General features: G+C 43.1%; 1 long non-coding RNA gene across 1 annotated transcript in view; it reads left to right on the top strand.

Moving 5' to 3' along the window:
* The window catches only part of LOC129386680 (uncharacterized), a 93,250-nt gene extending 78,816 nt beyond the window's left edge, over positions 1-14,434 (top strand). Inside the window, exon 3 of the long non-coding RNA XR_008613978.2 lies at positions 14,388-14,434. This is a non-coding gene — a long non-coding RNA (uncharacterized lncRNA). The remainder of the gene's footprint in view (positions 1-14,387) is intronic.
* The last annotated feature ends 4,855 nt before the right edge of the window (positions 14,435-19,289 follow it).

The following is a 19,289-nucleotide window of genomic DNA, read 5'->3' as shown; positions in this document are numbered from 1 at the left end:
TCTCAAGGTAGGCCGGCTTGAGGGAGTCTAATGAGACCACCCCTTCGCGACCATTCGATAGAAGCAGACTTGGGCGTCTTGTGGAGGACGCAGTACGGACCATCGTAGGAGTGTGTAATAGGTGCCTTTACAGCGTGTCGTCTGAAAAAAAAAAAGGTGGGTTGAAGACACAAGGTCCGGATGCACAAAGAGGATGTGGTCCGAGGATCGAGGCGGGACAGGGCGCAGTCGCTGAATGCAGTCCATTAGGCATTCAAGGTACTGCAGCGGCTGGCGCGAGGGTCTGGAAGCCGCACGGGTGCACCATAGAAGAGTTCGGCTCGAGAACGCTCAAGATCGTGACAAAGGAGAGCGCGTAGGCCTAGAAGCGCCATAGGAAGGTGCTGGACCCAGTGCTCCCGACCCAGGCGTGCAGTGAGGGTAGCCTTGAGCTGGCGGTAGAGCCGTTCAACCATGCCGTTGGCAATGGGACGATATGCAGTGGTACGGCAGCATTTAGCGCCGAGCTGGCGGTTGAGGGAAGTGGAGATAGGACAGTCAAAGTGCCGGCCGCGATCAGTGGTCAAGATGCTGGGGCAGCCGAAGTGGGAAACCAGGGCTGAGACAAAGGCTTAGGCGACCGTTTCCGCAGTTATATCCGGAATGGGCATGGCTTCGGGCCAACGAGCCAAGCGGTCAATAATTGTTAGAATATACCGGGAGTCGTCAGAGGGAGGAAGTGGTCCAACCTAATCAAAGTTGACGTATTCGAAGTAATAGCCAGGTTGCAAGAAAGACGGCGTCGGAGTCTTCGTGTGGCGGGTCACTTTGGTGGTCTGGCAAGCGAGGAACGAACGCGCCCACCGGTGAACATGGGTTTTAATGCTTGGAAAGACGTAGGACTGTATAACGAGGCGCTGCGTGGCTTGGATGCTGGGATGGCAGATGTCGTCAAGGGATAGAAACACCGCCCGACGAAAGGCAGCCGAAATAAAGGGGCGAGGTACAGCCATTGACATGTCACACCAGAGCGAGGAAGGCACAAACGAATGAGGAATGACTTCTATGCGGATGGAACGCAAATGGTCACGCAGCGCTTGCAGCTCAGGGTGTCCCATGTGTGCCGAAGCTAGACGTTCCCAGTCCACAGGTGATGTAGAAGTGCCGAGGGAGGTGATGCGGGAGAGTGCATCAGCTGCTTCACTTTCGGTGCCTTTCATGTACCGGATATCCGTAGTGAACTCCAATATATAGGTCACTTGACGTAGTTCACGTGCGACATACTTGGAAGCGTTTGTGCGGAAGACCAGAGGCTTATGACCTGTTAGCACATAACATAGCTGGCCATCGAAAATGGGCCGGAAGTGCTGGATGATGGAGTAGATGGAGAGCAGCCCGCGGGCGAAAAATGCTGTAGCGAGTCATGGCTTCTTCCGAGAGAAGAAGCCCAGCGGACGTCACTCCTGTCTCGCCTTGTGGTACTATTGTTAGCACTTTTCCCATACAGTTCATCTGAAATACACCGCATTAAAAAGTTGTGCAGCAGTTTTATTCGTTCAAACAATGTGAAACACTGCATAAAAACTTCATAACTGGCAATTATACAAAAAAAGGATGCAGTTTCACTTAGCGTGGAAGCTGTCGGAAGTGCGAAGCACTGATTCGCCAGTGTTTCTCTTGTGTTATTGCTGCGAATACCTTGTGTTTATGATCTATTTATTTGTATTTATTTGCGTTATTGAAGCACAGCCTATCACACACCTTACAACTATGGCCAAAGGATCGATCTAAGAAGTCCCGCTTGAATCAGGCGACCGCTACGCCAGTCTCGGGTAGCTGGCGCTGCTGCCGTCTCACCTCCCCTTCGCGTTGCCCCACCTGGGCATTAGCTGCTCTCCTTTGAATTTTCGCTGGTGTGTCTCGAACTTGAAGTTGGGGATCCGCTTGCCTTTTCTGTCGTTTAGCTTGAGCTTGCTGCACTTGAATTGAAGTTGGTAATTCACTTACCTACGTTTGCGTGCAGCTTCCATTTGACCTTTAACTAAATTAGGGTTAGCTTGCCTTTGCTGCCGTTTCGCTTGAGCTTCGTGAGCTTTAACCGCAGGATTCGCTTTCCTTCGGTGTTGTTGAGCCTTGACTGTTACCTGGCGAAGTTGGGGATTCTCCTCTCTTCGTTGACGCTTGGCTTCTGCTTCACATTGTCGCACAGACGAATCGGCCTTCCGGCGTCGCTGTCTTTCGCGAGCAGGCGCCCGCTTTCTCTCGATCCGTGCCAACTGTTCGGCGTGCGTGGCAGGAAAACCGACCCTTTGTTCGCAGGGTCTACTCAGAGAGGCTGTGGTGCGCTTTCTTGACTAGTTTCCGTGTCAGCTTGGGTGCGTAACGCCCAACGATATTGCAGGGATTACATTCCGGGCCCCTAAAGTGCTCAGAACCTAAAAAAGTACAGCATTATTTATACCAAACATTTATGTTGATATAAATATGTTTTTTGAAACTAAGTATAATAGCTAACACCGGCGATTTGGCAGGTTACAACAAGGAATAATACAAAATTTGCCATAAAGCAAACACACTGGTAAAATATGTAGCCCAGGTAGCTGTATTCTGTTCCGACAAAGATAGTATATGAATCATGAGGACAAGGAAGAAAGCAGAACACGCGATAATTAAACTTTACCGACACGCAGGGCAGTTGTAACAATAAACAGTACAGATGGTTCATAAAGAGCCAAAAGCAACAAAGAGAAAGTAAAGCTGTAGTCGGCCCTCTGTAAATACATGAATAAGTTGCACAAGATGCCACATTTGCATGTCACTCATATAAAATTCTTGCGATATTCCTTGTTATGATTTCAGGCTTAGTAAGCCTGACGAACCTACGTAAGGCCTCCCTATGGTTTGACACATATACAGAAAGTGTTTCTATAAACACTGGGATCCTAGAAGGTTGACTGAATGCTGAAGACAAAAATGAAATCTACGAACTACTAGTACTTTTATCATTAAATACAATGTACTTGTTCTTTCTCCGACGGGTATCTCCATTACCCAGAATTGTAGGCTGAAAAAGTAATTGGCAAATGATTGCAAAAGTGACAGAGATTAGAAATGCATGATAATTACCAATGTATTCTTAAACAAGATCAAGATAATTGATGTTTTAATAATTTCAGCAGAATGCTAGCATTGCGTTATTGAAGCTAGTCAGTGCGAACGTATGATTAATTTGTAGCAGTCCTGAGTGGCAGCTCTGAAATTTTTATCCCCATACTTGGTGAAGCATCCTTTGCTGACTCAGATTTTACTTTGCCACAAAGCCTTTTATAATTCCTGTGGGACAATTCTGTGTGGAACAGAAATCTATTCCATCTTTGCTTTTCCGGACGTGCATCTCAGTACTGGTGCTAGTCTGATTTAGTACAAAGCAAAAATTCTTGAGTACTGTAATTCTGACGCCTGCGACTGCTATAAATTCTTCTAGCGCAAATTGCCGCTTTGTCGTGAAGCAGCTATGTTCGATCAGCTTGTTCGATAAGTAGAGGAAATCACCGTTGAAACATTCACTACAATACAGAAAACAAGGACATGGAGTTAAAATCTAAGTGTCGTACCAAGTGATAGTCGATGCTGCATTTCACTGAACTCTCTTTTTTTCATGGCAGTGTCCCACTACCAATGGCGCATTCACAAAAATTTTGGTATTGCACTTCTACCGAATGCAGGCAAATTCAGTGTTTAACAGCAGCCCACGGGAAGACAGCCTAGAGTCGCTTGCACAAAAGCACTTGTCTTCAACTTTGTGTAGCTATGTTGAAGGTCAATATAGCAAGGGACCTGTATTGCTTAATAAATCTTGAGTTAAGGGGAGACGCTACATGAAATTTCCTTTAATAATTTGTACTGCAGGTCTGAAAATTGAACAAATTAGAGAACTCTTCAAGCAGATTTTTTAAATGTAATTGGTTTTGGTTTAGCTGCTACATTTCTTGAATTATGTTTTACACAACGGCAAGGTATATAGTGCTTCTTGAGGGCACTTTCCTGTTTGTTAAACTTTCACAAAAAGCACGGTGCTATAATTAACTTAGGCCTTGCTTTGCTGCAAAGTGCCGATATATATCCAAACAGCACGTAAAATTAGTGGAACTATGCAAGTATAGAGTGCTGCACTGCAATATTTTTTCGACACTCCCATGAGAATAAAATTTCGCACACATACTTTTCAAGATATGGAGAAAGCTGATATCTACTGGAAATAGCAGTATCCCTCAATATTATTGAAACTACCGGAATTTTATTCCATAGTTCCAGTAACTGTACAAGCTGTTTGGATAGATATCAGCACTTTGCGATCTAAACTGAACTAAATAAGGTACCAGCACGATGCTTTCTGTGAAACTTTTTAACACGAGCAAGTATCCGTAAATATATTTTGCCGCTCTGTAGGACATAACTAACAATATAGAAGCTACAAGAACGCCAATAGCATACTTGAAATCTACGTAAAAAACTCTACGAATGCCAGTACTTTCAAATCTTCAGCAGACCATGTATTCACTTATGGTTTGATAAGTGGCCACAGCTGGCGATGCTGTTTGGATAAATGACAGCCGAGACACATCTGCGAAATAGGGGAAACATATACAGTGGTCACCAAGGCTTGCAAGCTGGTTGCACAGCAGGTTGCCTTGATCTATGGACGCATTTGATATTCATGCACCGATCCTCGTCATGCATCGTTCGCAAAAGGCTTGGCCCGAGTGTGTGGCATGGCTTGGGCAAAATTTCAAAGCAATCTAAAAAACATACGTTCATATCTATAAGCCCCAAAGTATTCTTCGCCATAGGACAAATTTGAAGCTTACGAGCTACAAATAGCAGATAATGAAAATAAACACAGGACACCAAACCCAAGTAAATGTGCAAAAACTTTAAATAAACATAAACAACTGCTTATAGGATGGAATGCTTGTCAGATTTTCTTGTGTTGATCAATAATTGCACCTTAAAACATTGTCAAGTGTATATTACGTGGCCGTCCGTATGCCCCACGTCTTTAAGTATGATATTCCATCCCAACTGCCCCAACCTGGCGCTCGACCACTTGGGATTTTTTTTTGAAAGATTGGGGGCCCTTCAATATAGGACAAATGTTCATTTCACGATATACTTTTTTATTTTTTTATTTGCGTAAGTGCTATGGGAATTTCGTTGTAAGGCACCAAACTATGCATCATCTAAAGCATAGCCAAAAGACAGGTTCCTTAATTATCAGACCAGAACAAATTTTTCTCATGAGTATGAAGAGAGGCTTTACACCAAAGATTGGACTCCCTGATTACTAGCCATTGTTCAATTTATTATGGGTAACTAAAAAATGGGCAGGAGGGCCTATTAATTTTATTTCCAGAGAACTGGCTTCGCGCAAAACCTGTAAACTTTTGTAACCCAGGCTTCCAGGACTTGTGCTCTCCACTGATAATGGTTTCAGGAAGATGTTATGCAGCAGTACACAGAGATGAGGATGAAATTGCGAAAAAACTCAGTTTTGGCGTATGTTCATCCGCATATTTAGCATTGAGGCGGTCTTAGTAAAGATATGGCAAATATCACATCTGACAGAATACTCCACTGTTTTTAAATTTTTAAAGCTTTGTCAAAGTAGTTTGTACATTAAGCAAAAAAAAGTGTATATGTCGTCTCCCACTAGTCTCGAAATTTACATCCTGGTTTGTCTAATCCACGTAACCGCTTGGTGGCTAAGACAAAATGCATGCACTTGAGCGTTCCTGTAGCGATACCGGGGAGTCTAAACGGCTTTCAGGTTAATTTCATGATTGCGAAGTGGCCACAAGCCACTACAGTCAAGACTACGCTGCTGGATTACGTGTAGTTACCCGCATCGTGCTGTATGGTGTTCGCCTGCTTGGCATCATCACTAAGGCTCCCAACTCTCTCGTGGAAGTAGTCGGGACAGGGTGGACAGGCAGGGGCAGGGTGGACTCCTGCCCCTGCCTCCTGGCAGGGGCAGGAGCCACCAAGTTGTACGTGCCAAAAATTTGCACAAATGTTTGAAAAATGCAGCAGTTGTCTAGGTAACATTGCTAACGATAGAAATAAAGGTAAACGGCTGGGTCCTACAACACAACTAGAGCACTGACAATAACGAAACGTCACTTATGTTTATGAAAATGCAAGCAAAGATGAAAAACAATGTGCTTCCAAGCGGTGCATGTAAGTTCAGTTGGAACCTCACCTCACGCCATCGAGTGATCTACTAGTCAGCTGCAAGCCTGCCATCTTAAAATGTCATTGTATATATTTTAACCTGCGGTATATTAAGGTTAATTAATCTAATTTTAAGATCTTTTCAGAAAATAAATCACCAAGCTAATTTAATTAACGAGTTCCGTTGGTCGTTAGTGCAACAAAGTGCAAGCTGAGATTTAAGCTGCCCATCCATGTAGTGAAAAACAACAATGTTCTTTACAAGTTATTTTTATTCCGCCCACTTCTTGCTCTAGCATCAAGTACGTACCAACATTGACAGTCTTTACATTTCACCCTGCTCATTTTTATTCCGTAATGCATAATACTCGATGCAACAGCAACAATGCTTTCTTTTATTAGTTAACAATGCTAAACTAGGAATGTAGCTGGAGCCAATGTTCCCACAAAACGACTCGTCTCCTCCTCCTTGTCCAAGCATTGGCTCCAGAAATATTCCTTGTTCTACGGCTCCTTCATCGTTTCATGTCTCCGTCTTCCTGTGTGCAGTCAACCATAAAAGTCTACCGACCTCGGGATCTGAGAAAACTTTCAATTTCGGAGCAGTCTCAACAGTTGTCCGTTAAACCGAACATCACAATGTTATTCACATATATTGGTACAGGCTGTGAATGTGAATAGTTGGCTGTATTGTTAGGCTGCGCAATTATCCAGCTTTTTCTCAGATCTCGATTTCCGTAAAATTTTGGGGTTCACTCTACATCTGTCCCTTCAATATGTTGTGGCAATGAAAACTCTAATAAGAGTGAATTAGTAAACATAGCTTATCAGAAATTTTAGCTTGTTAGCTGATAACAACACAGTAACTGCACAACACTGAGACATCGTCAAAGCAGGCTCGTGTCTCTTGTCTCCTCCAGCCATTTGTCTTCTTTGCGCGATTACTCTGTGTCTGAGTAAGGATATTACCCTTTGCTCAATAATACCAAAATGAATAAAGGCAGGAATGAGGACACAAAAATTGCAACAAATAGTATCATACTGCTATGGAGATATGCCAAAGTGCCTGCTACGATTGATCTCACCCATAATGTGCTGGATAACATGGCTACTTCCTCTGGCTCTTGGCGCCTCTTGAATACCAAAAATAAAATGCATTTCAAAATTTTAATAACACGCACTAGAACAGCAGTAGAGAAGGACGAGATAATGTAATCTCTTATACATGACAGAAATTTTTTATTAAATTTGTAGAATACACCCCACTTAATTATATTTTATTCAACGCTGTCAGAGTTTTCTGGTTCAAGAAAAAAGGTATTTCTGAGTGGAAGCAGTAAAATTATAAATGGCCTTCTACTTTTACAACAAATTATCCTACAGTGATTAGGCTAACTTCAGCTTTATTTACTTAAGGTGATATGCCACTAAAGAAAGCTTTTTTTTTAAATGAGCTGGGTTGATATAACGTTTTCTTCAGAATAAGCATGGTTTCTTTACGTTACCCAATCGTTTACAGCTGAAAATATTGTGTGTTTATTTTTTGGCAGGTAACTTTTTTTTGAAAAATCGGCTAAAAGTGGTAGTCACGCTAACCGTGATAACTTACTAATCGAAGGCTTATTTGAGTAAAACTTTGCCATTTCTGTAACTAATTATTGGGACTATGCAGTCGACCAGAATGAATATATACAACAAAAAATAATGAGGTAATGTTAAAAAATAAAAAAAGGTAATTGGCAATTTTTACTCAACCGCTTTGCAATATGAGCTCTGAATTCAAAAGTATCATATCATTTCTTTTATTCTGGTTAATTGCAGAGGTGTATATGTTGGAAATGTGCAACTAAAATTTCAGTTCAAAATACACACCCAGAAAAAGGTTATGGAAGTATCTGTCACATGGGCTGGAAAGAAATGTTGTTTTGAAAAAAGAAACGTAAACAAAGTACTCAGACCTAGCGAAACATCTGCAAAACACCGTATAGAGACCTGAAATGCACCAGGTTCACAGATGGGTTCCTCGCGAGATGCATTAGTGTCTCCTTTAGCTCGTGTAGCTGCTCGTATTTTCTTCCTGGCCTGTTTTGTTCCGTCAGTTGACTTGCGCTGAGCATTCTGGATGCGATGCTGATCTCTGGTGATGCAAGCTTTTGTCGTGTAGTACCCTGGTCCGATATCATCCTTCCTGAGGACTTCCAGGGTGTTAACACTGCCATTAATAAAGTGTGCCACAACATTCAATGCAAACAATAGTGTAGGCAAGATTACATAGACCTCCTTGGGAGCCCGCTGCCATATCAGACCGTTGCAGCACTAATTTGCATTTTGAGTCTTTCCATGCAGACACTTGACAAGTCATTGTATACTGTTTTCACTTCGTTAAGCACGTCGTTTGGAAGCCCTCCTTTGTTCACATACTTCCCTAGGTCGACTGCTTCTACCCTCTGTACAGCCTCTTCGGCGTGTGTTAATTTCCAGCAAACTTGCGCTTCCTTCTTTTGCGTGCTCTGAATTTCACCATGCTGGTCGGAATGTGGTCTAGATGGCGTAAAGACACTGCCGTAGTTGCACTAGCACTTGGGAAATTCGCGAAACGAAGCGTGATGTAGCCGCAAACAACAGACATCCTACGAGCAATGTGACGAGTGTCGTTCGTCCCGCTTGTCGCCGTTTCTAGAGTTAAAAATAATTACAAATGCAAAACTATGTTTTCCGACATCAATTAAGCTTTCAATAACAATAAAACTTAGAAAGTAACTTGAATAATAATAATATTGACGAAAAAACACTTTCTGAACCCATGCAATGTGGTTTTCGTTTTGGTCTAGGTTTTGGAATACGAGGTCATGTATGGACAACGTACTGTAACTCCAGAACTAATGATGATAGGAGAATAGTTTTTGTTGCTACATATTCTTGAATGCTTGGGCATGCAGAAGACACCAGAAGCAATAAATTGTTCTCGTGCAAAAAATTGACTTCTTTATGTGGCCTACCACCTTAAAATTGTTATACGCATATTATAATAGCCAGGACAGAATTAACTTGGGTTCATATCCAGCTCACTGGGAGGAACCACTTTGCAATGAACCCATTTCTGCCTGCCAAATGTAAGCGCTAACGTAGAAATGCAAATGAAAGTACCCTTTTTCTATAAACCACAGGACAGAAAATAGAAAACCTAGTAATAATATTAAAAATTCACTACAGAACACATCCAGGTTCTGTAGGCCTACGAAGTTTTACCATATAAAGGTTGCAGCAAATGCATGCTTTTAAATAGTAACAGCAGTGAAAATAAAGACGACATGAAAAATAATACATTAAATATCGGATTACATTGTTAGCTAATGTGTTTCTGCCTTGCAGACAAATACAGAATAAATTTATTTTGTTTAAGCGTTTAAAGCGTTGTGCCTCTTGCGTTTGTGCATGCAGCCGGCTTTCCGCTATGAAAATGTTTGTGGTTCCACATCGCCTGACACTCCATACAGAAATGTAATGATTTTGTTATTTTCGGCAATATACTTGAAGCACTAGCGAATCTTCAATATACACTAGCTGTCTTCAATGTTTGTGACGACCTGCGTTCGGCACCGAATGCCACACTGGTGCTACTACTTTCTCTAGACTTGAAGTGACGCAGTACTTCTTATTCTGCGGATCTTTCAATGTGACATGCCGCTCGCCACGAGGATCGGTAAGAGCGCTGTTTCTCCTGGCAGCGCAGCTTTGTTGTAATTTCAGATGCTCTCCCGTGGCCCCCGTCTGCCAGTAGTCTTTTCGCATGGGCCCGCGCGTGTGCCTAGGAAACGTCTGTTAACGGCCAAGAGAAACGTCGCGCAAAATTTAGCCAAACCACAAAGCCAAACGCCCCTTATGTAAAATCGAAAAATGCTGATAAGCTCGCCTTGGACGTTACGAGAAAAACGGTACAGCTCACTGCCCACTAGTAGGCTTTCGTATGCATCTGGCCATCTATGTCCGTTACGATCTTTTACATCACACTGAAAGACGCAGTGAAAACTGCAACACTTCGGTTGATTGCCACGGTCCGGCGAGCTGCGCTTGCTCGATGACAGCAAAGACCAAGTCAGTGACGCGCTGCTGCTGGCGGTCCTTGTAGTCGCATTCACATAGCACGGAACGAAGTTCCTGCTGTATCTTGCCGTACCGTCCTTTTGCAGTCGCCCCTAACGCATCGCTTTCAGAACCATTCAACAACTTGCTCGCGCATGATGCAGCACAATTGCAAAATGGCGTCGTATTTTTGATGGCTTCGGCTTTAGATCATTTTGCCGGGGGAAGGGAGGCGTTGGTGTTGCACGCTTCTTTTCCTCTAGCTGCTGCTATAACAGAGTCTGGTGCCACTCTCGCCCTGTCTTGGAGGTAATCTCCGATGGGTGCATATCTAAGGTGAACAGATGCAATTTACAAGTTTCGGAGACGCGTTAAAGGAAGAGGCATCTGAACCGTTCGGTTCCCTCTTTTCGCGCTCTTCATCACGCATTCCAATAACACCAGAAAGCAAAAATGCTCGTTTACTGAGAATTCCGTGCACGTTAAAGAACCAAAGCTTCTGAAAATTAATCTGCAGTTTTCCATTACCATGCACCTCATAATAAGATCTTCATTTTTGGCACGCACACCGTCAACATTTCTTTTTACGTCGCGGAACAACATTTACAATCGGCACTGTTGAGTGGGTCTACTGAACTTAACGCGTGGCTGTGCTGTGTTTATCAGCCAATCCCTTTTTTTAAGATTTGCTTGCGGTCAAATTCAAATGTGACAAATCCAGGTCTTCCTTAACAGAGGAAACCAGCAATGAGAGAACAGACATGGTAAATAAATCGACATTTAGAATTAGCGGTCATTACAAAACACTGCATCACAGCCAGGACATAAACCCCGAGGGTCTGCCTAAGCCAGAAGCAAGCATGGAGCAAAATAAATTATCTGGTACTTCTTCATTTTAGTCTTTGTCTCGCCAAGAGTAATCTCGAGTCATAAAGTGGTCGTGATCTTTCACAGCGGCTCTTGACAAGCCATCGGGAGTCAGTTGACTCATGCAGGAGGGTTGGCCATTATTTCGTGACTTTACTCACGAAAAAAAGGGTCTTACCGAAGAAAAAGATGTTCAAGTTGGTGCGGCTCACTTCAGACCCGTTCTTTTTCTCTTAGAGTGAAGTAGAATTATTAGACCAGCAAATTAGCATCGTACATGTTGTGGTCTCGCGGGATCAAGTAGTAAAACTTACGCCACTATAGCCGAGAGGAATATACACAGAGATCTGGCTATTTCATACATGGTTACATTTCCACGAAGTCATACTTGGAAACAGGAAGTCTTTTGACTGCCTTGACAGGGTAATTAAATATTGGAGGCCCTCTCGCAATCGAGAGTACATGTAAGCATAAAATCGGAACCGGCAAAGCAGGTTGGTTGTAGATGATACTAGCCACAATTGGGTGTAGTACATGTTCGCAGCAGCGCACCCCAGCACAGCACGCCGCAACACGCCGCACCAGGCCATACTGTCCACTGGCCCATATGGCCAGCTAGAACAAGAAGACCGGCTGAAGGCGGCCCGAGAGGCAGCGAAAGACGCCAAAGAGACAGAGCGCACTGCCCGGCTGGAAGAAGAAAACCGGCTGAAGGAGGCGCCACTCAATGTGGCGCCATCTCCCAGACAACGCAAAACCCACGCCTCGGAACTCATGGACCACTGTGCTTCAACAGAGCACAGGCGACGGTCTCAGCGCCAAAGAATGACAATGAAGTGCATGGTCGGTATTGGAAATCACACATAAAGCTTCAGCGTAGTGGAAGCCACAGCTTGAGTCATGTTGTGAACAAACATTAGGAATAACTCGGAAGTAAGATTTTTGTAACTTGAGCAGTCACTAGCGTATGTAATGCGGTTGTGCAAAATACGTTGGGGGCCGGAGACCGCATTTTTTAAAGTATTGACTGGTTGCCCGGAAGATCTCGTTTTGTTGTCGCCGCTACAGCGCGGATGTTCTCATTTGAGTGCCCGCATAACGACAATGGTTTTTGGCTGAATGTCCTTTGAATGGCGCCGACAACGGGAGCTAAAAGCGGTTCAATCTTGATATGGATTTGCCATGCTAGGCTTAGTAAAATGCCCACATGTAAATGGCGCCCGTCTGGTATATCTGTACCCAAACGCAGCACAGAGCGTCCCGCGTGGCTCTCAGTGCAGCGGCTGGAACCTAAAGAAGAATGCGGCTGGGTATGCGAAGCCTGTCGACAGTGTATGTAACCAGTTGTGGCTCCTCTGACCCAGATACGGGCGGCGGGTGCGGATCTCATTCCGGAGACACATTCGCCCGCGGCCTCTCTCGCTGAGGCGCTACGACGACGCAGCGTCATTGCGTCCGCGCATGGCCACGGTGCGTCCAACGGTCGTCCCAACGACACAGAATGAACGCTTGAAATTAGATGTCACTGCGAATACACTGCTTGCCGCTTGAAAATTAAAGTCATGCAGTTTAGCCGGTGCCTTTAGTTTTAATCGCACAGACAATGCCTGCCATAGTGCCACTACAGAGCTGCTCGCCGTTATAGCAATGGCACGCACAAAAGCGCCGCAACGCGAAATAGTGTGTGTGTACTCGGCGGCCGTCTCAGGGTCAGTGGCGCGACAAGTGGTTACGTAACTGTCCATAGGTATCGCATGCCCGGCCGGACTCTCGTATCGATTCTAGCTGGGGCGGCTTCCTGGCGCTGACGGTCACGCGGATCGCTCGCTCCCACGCTCAGGTTTCGTACAACTCTTTCGCACAATGTCGTTTGTACTAATTATTATTGCGATAGCAGGAATATGGACCCTCCAGGCGCATTTTTGCTGTCGGCGTTGGCGTCACCGTGAAATTCTGTATAAAGTCCAAGGGCGATACAATCGTTGCCCGTATGCAGCATGTGCGAGCGAAAGCGTGCTTGGGCGAGCCGGCGTTCGCGGCTCCACCTCGCGCACGCAGCAGCGGGAAGTTGGGTGGATGCGCACTGCCTTCCGTCGCGTGCAAGGTTTTGCGGGGAGGGTAGGGAGGGGGGCGCGTTTTACTCCGAGTGGCCCGGGCCGCTGTAGCTTGAAAGCCTTTGTGGTGGAGTCCGCGCTGCGCTGTGTTTTCGCGACGTAGTTCGCGTTGATGCGAGCGGCCGCGCGAAGTTCAATACGCTCGCTGTTGTTGCCTCGTTACCTCACTGCAGCGTTTTGACAGCGAGTTGCCGTGGTCATCGAGTTAGATGTGTTTATGTTGGTTTTGCGCACGTGACACCATGCTTGTTAATTTAGTTAGTGTGCCTATGTTTACAAGTTTATACGGCCAATAAAACTACTATCCTAATTTCGTATAGCTGTCCACTAATTTGCTATTGCAAACGATGCTTCGCCTTTATGGCGAAACTGCATCTTGTTTATCCTATTTGCCTAACTTATCAATACGACATCTTTCAAGGCTGGCAGGACTTGTTGGCCACGTAAAGCTTGTCGTCAGCAATGTCGAAGGCACATTTCACACCATATGTAAGGAAAACTCAGTAAAATAATGTAAATGCTTGCCAAATAAAGTACTTATACGTTTCCGCAAATTTTGCTAAGGAGAACAGTACCTTTTTCCTGTGTAGGCTTTATTGAGTAATAATGAATCGTTCGACATAAGATTACAATACTTCAGAGAAAAATCACTGCTTAATATTGAGTGGCCACATATGATCTCTCCCACATGCACATAATATCCCTGATGTTCATGTTACCTTGTAGAGGGAACAATACACAACAATTCTTTCCGCAAGAAATCTTGCATATGTACTATTTCCGCTTTTTATTCAATCTAGGCTGACTCCAAGTATATGGAAATGTTTGTAGTCCAGAGTTTGCAATAGTAAATATATCAATATCGCAAAATTAACACTACGCAGCCTTCATTACACACGAGCGCCGTTAAATATTTTCATGAGCACAAATATAGATTGTTTGCATTGTAGGTTATTGCACCCTAAAACTCTATTGCGCTGCGTTGTGCTTTACCTCATTCTCCTATTGCTCCCCACGTGTTGGCCAGAAAACTAGACTCGGTCTGTTGAACCTCCCTGCCTTTCCTCCCTTTCTTCTCTCTCTCTCTTACACTCCTATTATTTGCCTTTCCAGATCACAAGGGCCAAGAGGCATGTGGAAGGTGACTTCGCAATTAAAGGCGAGCTAAAATTACCTTCTATTTTCTCTCATTATGTCTATGTCATAGTTATTTTTCTTTCTCTTTGAAGCAAATTCTGCCACACACTCCTTACGCACTGTTCCTCCCGCTTTTGCATACTATTGTGTACCGACTCTTCCAAGTGCCCCTACCTAATAAAATGATAACCCTCGTGGCAAGAAAGCTTGACGCCCAAGTCAAGAACGCTACGCTAGCAAATGACACCCGAATAGCCGAAAAGTGATCTACGTTTACAAAGCAAATGCTACATAGAAATGCTGACGAAACGATTCCGGAAATTGAGCCTTAAATTTCCAATCCAGTTTATTATTAATTACATTTTTCTTTCATAGAGAATCTTTCGACCAGAATATATAGCTAAAGGCGCTCAAGGTGCGTGGCAAAAATATTATTGAGAACAATTACGCCCTCTTGGTAACAAAACATTAGCATTGCCATTTGTTGGGTGTGTTGGTAAACTGAAGACAGAAGGGACAAGCACAGTGTGGTGTCATCTCCCTTATATCCTTGTTCGCTGGCGATAAATATGATTTCAAAAATTTTAGGCAAGGAAAAATTATTTCGAATGTGGAAATCGCAAGAGGGAATGAAGAAGGAAACATTGCAAAGCGCAGACTAACAACCACGGTTGTTGCTCATATGGCGGAAATATTTATTTTATTTATTAATTTATTTTTACGTACTACAGCGCAATAAGCGCTTTAGCAGGAGTGGATTAACAGAGAAAAACTATACACAGAAAAGTACGATAGAAATATGAGGGTGATGTGCTAGGACCAGTCCATCTTAGTAGATGGCATATACAAAACTTCGGGGTGAGCACGAGCGAATAGCCCCAGGTAAGGAATTCCAGTATTTTATGGAACGAGGAAAAAAGCTAACTTTTAACCTATTAGTACATGCAAAGTATGGCATCAAGTTCAACTTGTGATATCGCCTCGTCGATGACTCTGGCGCGAGGTTAGTATAGTTGTTTTTTGAAAGTCTAACAGAAGTTAGCATGCTGGGTGCAAGAAATCTAACGTTGCTAGGTGGTGACGTGAATAGAGCAAAGGTAAATTCAAGGAACGAAGTGCAGAAGAGGTTGAGAAGTCATGACCGTAAGGGTGACATATAAATCCTACAGCTTTCTTCTGAATTGTTTCTAGCCTCTATATCTCACACTGCTTATGTTCCAAACTACAGATGCGTAGTCAACAACAGGACGGATTAGCGGTTTATATAACAGTAAATTAGTATCTTTTGGAGAGTTGGATAGTGTACGACGTAGGTTACCAAATTTTTTGAGTGCTTTACTACAAATGTAATCAATGTGAATAGACCATGACATGTTATGCGTAAAAATGACAGCGATATACTTATGCCTAGGTACGCTACACACAGCGCTGTTTTTCAAGAAGTAATGAAAAAGAGATCTTTTTACAGAAAAACATAAGGACGGTTTTATCAAAGTTAATGTTCATTTGTCAAGTGCTGCACCAAGTGCAAAACCTAGCAAATGACTCGTGGAGACGGTAATAATCATCACAAGTGTTATTTACTTTACATAAAATACAATCATCGGCATAAACAAGGATGCGTGAAGAGATGTTAACACGCAAATCATTTATGTAAATTTAAACAAAAGCAGTGGCCCAAGAACGAAGCCCTGGGGCAATCCAGATGTCACATCAATAGCAGTAGAGTCGGTAGTGCTATAAGAAACGAACTGCGAACAAAGGGAAAGAAAGCTTGAAATCCAGTTAACTAGTTGAGCATTAATTTGTACAGCGTAAAGTTTAGCAAGGAGTTTGGAATGTAATAATCCGTCAAATGCTTTAGAGAAGTCTATAAAGATAGCGTCAACCTGGTTGCGAACATTAAGCTTAAGGACAATGTCATGCATAAATACGAGCAATAATCAACGTTAAGCTAAATAATCAAAGTTATGCTGACTGAAAGAATACAGGCACTTTGGTTGTTAGCGCTGTTGTCTGTGTCCCTTCACTCGTCCTGTTGTTTAGCGCCGTTTTTTATTGCTCATAATCCTGAACCAACCAGTCCAGATGCGTACTCGTCATGCCTAAACTAAACTCACTGCGATGTCGAACTCAAACCGTGCGTAAACCCATGCTATATGTTAGCAGATTAAGTGATTCCAGGAAAAGAACTATCTGCTTATGAATGACATGTTTGTTTTTCCATGACTTTGATGATATTGAACTCGCTCTGTAGTTCGATAAAGGCTGTTTATCACCGAATTTATAAAGAGGAAGCACTTTAGCTAACTTTCTTGAGGAAGGAACAGTGACAGACGATGAAGATTTGTTGTATGTGGCCGTCAGATATTTTGATGACCACAAGAAATAGCGAACCGAGAATGCATTGTGTATCCCGTCCGGACCAGTGCATTGCTTGGTATCCGAGTTTAATACGAAGTTAACAATGCCTTCATTGTTCATGTCAGTGTCAGTGACTGCTTTAGAAAATACTATATTGGTGAGAGAAGGAATGTAGTTGTTAGCGGGTATGAATACGGGCTGAAAATACCTGTTGAAAGTATCCGATATTACTGACGGATCACTGATGACGTGATTATCAATATTGAATTAGGTGGGTGAAGCATCGCGAGGTAAAATACAAGACCAAAATTTACGATGGTTAATTCTGAACGGATGAAGTAGTTGAATCGTGCGACTAGATTCATCCATTCTTCATATTCATATAACATCATCATTTCACACTTAAAGGCACAATCTAGCTTGGCATCTTTGCTTTTCGTCGTCGCATCGCCACGCTCTTTCTTTATCACGAATTTTTTTACAGCTCACTAAGCCGCCCGCCTTACGTTACGCCATCATCTTTACGAATATCACAGCGCACCAGCCATCAACTCCAAGTTTCTCGTCCTCGAACACGAACTGTAACTTTTCAATCATCATTTTTTCCTCGAGCTGCCGAGGACTGGAACGACCTACCCATTAATGTCACTGCCATCACATGTCATTCAAAATTTCTAGAAACTGTTGAAACTTGTATTTCAATGTAACACCTGCCTTTTCTTGTGTTCACATGTTAACCACCCCTTATCTAATACCCCGAATGGGGTCTTTAAGGTAATAAAATGATATCAAATGAAATGAATGTCACAAATGAAATCTTTGGTCGTTTGCACTTTCAAATTAAGTTCATTCTTCACCTTGTGAAACCTGTCCATGGTTATGCGATCGTTGGTCGTTTAGAACGCCTAAGCCTACGGACACGACGAGATAAATGCAAGACGTCGCGAGTCATCCAGGGAATGTTGGCATTACTTTTCTTAGTTTTAATGGGCACAAATTGTTGAATTACCGACTTGTCAAGATCCTCAAAGTTATTAACAAGACAAGTCACATCTTGTCTGTCTGACAGAGAGCACAACGTATCGAAATGATCAGCTAACAGGTGAATAATGGAATTGTCGTCCTCACGAATGAATAGGCAAATTAGTAAACGCACAGGGGGATTGGGGGTCCGACAAGAGAGCGATAACAAAACACCTTTATGACCTCACAGTCCGTTAATTACTTCCAGAGAGAAGTCATTTTTCGCTAGATGAGCGCTTAAGAAAACTAAGTCAGCGATGGAATTGAACCTAGTTGCACTAGAAACAACTTAAGTGAGCCAAAATACAAATAAATATTCATTAATTCATTACAAATTGCTACGTCACGACATGCCGTATTTATTGGTGGCCAGTGAATGCCAGGAGCATTGAAATCACCTATGCAGATAAAGCGTGATGAAGCAACGTTAGTCAGGCACATGAAATTTGCAATAGCTTGAAGGACATCAAGGGAAGAACCGAGCGGACGATATATAACGCTAATTACAATACACTGATTATTCAAGAAAATTTTACACCACGTGGTTTCTGTATCCAGAGGCGAGGGCAAAACTGAGAAACAAAGATCCGAACGGATAAGCAGTACGACGTCGCCGCCAGTGCCATGGATCCTGTCTAAGCACACGACAAGAAAACCGGGTGGAGTAAACTCGCAGTCATAAATATTAATATGTAGCCATGCGTCAGTGATGCTTATAAAGTGAGGAGAATAAACAGAAATAAGAGATAGTAACCCTGCAAGTTTTTAACAATACTGCGAGCGTTAATGTTCAAAAGGACGAGGTTACCGAGATAGCCAGAACGATGTCAGGCAGGGATGAGCCGGGAGTCGAAGACACAGGCACGCAAGGTAATGGTTGAATAGGGACTTTTACTGATATGTTAGAACTGCCGTTCCAGTTATAGCGATTCTTATCAATGAATGCACGATCGTATCCTTGCTTTACGGCAGAGCCATTGTTAATAAAACGAATTGATGCTTCCCAGATTTTTTTCCGAATTGATCTGAACCATGCAGAGAAATTTTCTGTATTTAATATATTTGAGCCCTTGGGTTTGTAATTGTGTTTTAGAACCACGGTTTTATCGTTGAAGTCAGAAAGTTTTAGAATAACAGGACGAGCATGACCAGCGCGTGCTCTAGAAAGCCTGTGGACGCGTTGAAGGTGAGGACAACTAATTTTGAAGGTCTTGATAAGTACAAACGTAACGGTGGACAACAGTATGTCTGCGTTTTCTTTGAGGTTTTCCAAAATACCGTGTATTATAAGATTATTTTTTCGTGAACGATCTTCTAGGTCATCGTTTTTTAAGACCACCTTGGTAATTTGAGAAGATAAAGAGTTGATTTCTGCACCCAATATACAAATTGAACTAGAAACGTTAGGTGAGGATTCTAATGCACCAAAACGCGACTCTAACGCATCAATATGGCAGGCGACTGTCTGTTGAAATGACTTGATGTCAGCAA

This window comes from Dermacentor andersoni, chromosome 4 (assembly GCF_023375885.2).
Source record: "Dermacentor andersoni chromosome 4, qqDerAnde1_hic_scaffold, whole genome shotgun sequence".
In the NCBI taxonomy this organism is placed as follows: Eukaryota; Metazoa; Arthropoda; class Arachnida; order Ixodida; family Ixodidae; genus Dermacentor; species Dermacentor andersoni.
The sequence above is the reverse complement of the archived record's forward strand: the minus strand, read 5'-3'. Positions and strand labels throughout refer to the sequence as shown.